The sequence below is a fragment of the Strigops habroptila genome, chromosome 5 (genome assembly GCF_004027225.2).
Source record: "Strigops habroptila isolate Jane chromosome 5, bStrHab1.2.pri, whole genome shotgun sequence".
Classification (NCBI taxonomy): Eukaryota; Metazoa; Chordata; class Aves; order Psittaciformes; family Psittacidae; genus Strigops; species Strigops habroptila.
In genome coordinates this window covers 64,460,470-64,464,232 of record NC_044281.2, presented here as the reverse complement: position 1 = coordinate 64,464,232, position 3,763 = coordinate 64,460,470, and the positions used below count along the sequence as shown (strand labels likewise).

General features: G+C 42.9%; 1 long non-coding RNA gene across 1 annotated transcript; it reads left to right on the top strand.

Annotated features, from left to right (window-relative positions):
• Positions 1 to 567: 567 nt before the first annotated feature.
• On the top strand, positions 568 to 1,720 carry LOC115608881. Its single transcript, XR_003991678.1, has 3 exons — positions 568 to 649; positions 1,065 to 1,228; positions 1,508 to 1,720. It is a non-coding gene; the product is annotated as an uncharacterized LOC115608881 (long non-coding RNA).
• Positions 1,721 to 3,763: the final 2,043 nt, after the last annotated feature.

Genomic DNA, 3,763 nt, shown 5'->3' with positions numbered 1-3,763 from the left:
CCATGCTCCTGCCTGCCTTGAATTGGGCGTTTTGATAGCTCCATGTCATTACCATAAAAATTACTTTTCACTTGACCTGAAAACAAACAAGACTGGCTTTACAGTAACAGGAAGTGCTAGGATGGGTTTTGCCTCAAAGATTGGCTGCAAGAAGTTTTATCCCATCTTATTCAGGGGCCAACAACTTAGGACAAGCATATAAAAGCTTTTATCATCACTCTGATGAGTGTTACAATTTTAATACCACAGCTTATTCACATGATATTAGCAAGGGAGCTTTATTACAAGATCACCAACAATTACTTTTGGAGTTAGAGGGGGACACACAGTAGTACACACTTGAAACCTGTTGCTGGCTGCCATATACGCAGCAATAATTGAACTCCACTGAACTCAGCAATAACTGAAGGAGTCAGGCTGTCACATCAGTACAGCCTGCTGAAAAAGCATAACCTGAAGCTAAAGCAATGAGACTTGTCCAGGTGGATACAGACTATTAAGCTGAGAAAATACAACATGGAATCATGGTGCAAATGTAAATGTAAGCTAACGATTACTGTGTTCTCAGTCAGCCACAGAAAGACTGTAGGCGTCCAGACCAAAGCAATGCCACAAGAAGGACTGCACCATGATGTGAGGTCTCAGAGTAGTAAGTAGCTGTCATCACCCTTGCATTTTTCATAACAACTCTGAACGTCTCTTTCCCTTGTTCATTATATGGCAAGTATAAATGCACAGATTTGGTTCATTATGGGATGTCTCTGATACACGACAAATAATTTCAAAATACCTTCTTCTAGAATAAGTTGCCAGAATGTCTTCCACGTTGCAAATCTTTGTACCCTCTAAGCTCTGAAGTCTGTCTCTTGAAAATGAGAAAAATTCACAGAAAAGTTTGTCCCAGGACAGATACCAGCATATAAAGTTTCAGCCCAAGCAGTTGCTTATAGTTTTCTTAAAATTATTTTTAAGAGGCAGCTGATAAATGCCATCTCCCCACTAATCCTTTGTGAGCCAGTTTGCACAAGCTCCACATTTCCTTATCATATCTCTACCATCCACAGAGAATACCTCCATGCGATTCCTGTTTCTCCTACCTATCACATCTGGTCTATGGCAGGTTATCAAAACCCCTGTAATATCATGAGATTAAAGAATGGAAGGAAAAAGATGAGGTTTTCTGAACTAAAGAAACAGGACGGGCCAAATCTGTGAAGACGACTCTAAGGTAAATATTTTCATAGACAGTTGTTCCCTGTTTCAGATGACTCATCCTTAAAAAGATGAATCACTAGGTCTTACAAACAGGTTGAGGGAACCTAAAAAACAATTTTTGCATCGTGAGTAGCAAGCTGACTTCTCTGATAGCTGCTGTGCCCCCTTCTCTTCTTCCCTCCCTCCCATTTTAGACACCTACTTTACAGGTGAGTTTTCCCCTCTCCGCTTTTTCCTCTTTTGCCACACTCAAACCTCATTTGAAAAATCATGGGTGAATGCTTTCTTTCAGGAAACACCACCACATAGCAATACACATTGCTAATCCTGAGTAATGCTTGGAGGTGTGCTTTGTACAGCTGACTCCCTTGACCCAGATCCTCTCCATGTCCATCCAAGAAGATCAAGATACACCTGAAAAATCTCATTTAACTTCCAAGAACAGTTTCAGAGATGAATCAACTCTTATATTCCTTTTTTTAATTAAATTTCTAAGAGGGCTGAAGCAGACTGCTTAATATCTTAGTAACCAAAGTACATTGATCCATGAAAATCTCCCCAGTGCTGTTCTGTCTAGGTTCCTACATCCAGCTTATCAGCCAAGTGCCTTCCAGCCTGGCATTAGGAGACATGGCTAAGGTCTGTCACATGCTGTTTGTTCCCCCCTGCCAACATGTGCAGTTTAGCATATGCCTTGTTTTGGTAGGTTTTATTCCCTGAGAACATCCATACTGCTGTATGTTTGTGTTTATAGGCTGGAGGCTGCATGCCTTGTTATTGGTATTTGTTTTGCTGAAAGCTGCAGTGATCTTTAGCTTGAAGAAGAACACATTTCACTGTCTTGGAGACTGTCCCAAGGAAGATTCCTCTTCTTTGCAAACTTGCATGTAAAAGCACACTTACTGACCATAGGCGACCTGAAGGCTTGGCGGAAAACTCACCAGGATGCCAGTGCAGAGGAGTGAGCAATAAGTTAATTAAAAGAGTTTAAGACAGAAATCCCCATCCAGTTGCTAAAGGTGCTATGGGCAGAGCTGCTCTGCTGCAAGACACAGGAGCTACCACTATGCCAGCTCTGCTAATGCCTCCAGTGGGACAGTGTAGATGCACAGAGGCAGGTGAGCTTCCCAACAGAAGCAACACCCATGCAAAGCAGTGCCCATACCAGCTGCTTGCAGCCCTCCTAACAGCACCAGTGCATTTGGAGTCCAGAGGAACGGTCATGCTGCACATAGCTGCCCCATATGAAGCCCAGAGCATAGTCAGTGATAGCTGAGCATGGAGATGTGTGTGTTAGCTGTACACTCTGCTGCATGAAGCCGCCATACCCTTTAAGAACAAAACAAGGGAATCCGTTTCTCTTCCCATCATAAAACATGACTCCCATTTAATTTCTGAAACAGAGAGAGGGAATTACTAGGAGTTTTGCATGTTAAAAATGAGGGTCTATGGAAGCTTCATCATGCAACATGTGGGTGCAGCAAGAGGATTGCTCCCACCCTCAGAGAGCTGGTGTTAAGAGGTCTCACTTGCTATGCAGTACATTAAGATATTTTGTTCACAACGAGGGACCCATTTAATAGGGTTGTTGCTGTACCAGATGACAAGGTTAAATAACTTCTCATCCCCGAGGCTGCTAACCAAGCTCTGTTACAGTTTAATGCTGCTCTGGGAAAACCTGAACCATTTTCTCTAGAAAGCTATTAGCAGAAATTCCTCTCATTCTTTCACTGCTGGTTGAGATGCGGGGCCCAAAAAGCTGCCCAAAAAGCTCTGCAGAACCAAGCAGGGGCAGAATTTGAAATTTTCTGCCCTAGGAAGCTAACACCAGCAGACCTCACCCACTTCCCAGCGCTGAGAAACAAGAGCATTTTCAGCACAACAGCCAAAACCTTGTGCTGAAATGTTGAAATAGCTTTCAGCATCTTTTCCTTGCATTGAACTAATAAGAAAGTATTCACTTGCCAAAGAGTTTAAGTTAAACTGAACTGCTTCCCCCTCCCAAAACCATCCATGACATCTTTCTACTTCACACAGCAGCACAACACAGGGCACCAGCTCAACTCTGCTCTTCTAAGATACCCTTTAAGGCATCTCCCTTAGAGAAGATCCTGCAGATGATTGAATCTGAACACCAGATGTCTGCAGGCACAACCTACAGCGGCAGATAATTAAACTACCAAGCAATATTGCATAGGTTTGAGTATGGACCCGCAGGATGTCCTGGCCTAAAGCCAAAGCTGTGTAGACCCTGTCAAAGATGAAAGCAGAGGTTTATGCACTCAATGGTCAAAGCTGAGGGTGGATTCAGAGACTGATTAAAAAGTGAAAATTCAGTTTCTGGTAAAGTAACAAAAAATGAGGAATGCCACCACCATGTTGCCATGAAATGAGTATGCCCAGTAGGGCCATACCCTTCAGCTATCCCTTTCAGAAGCAAGATTACCAATACGCTCTCTACAAGCCTCCAAGATGTACAACCAGTTGTACCAATAGATGCTGCCTTCCTCAGAACCTCTAGGTAAATTTACTGCGTAAGTAAAAGCAG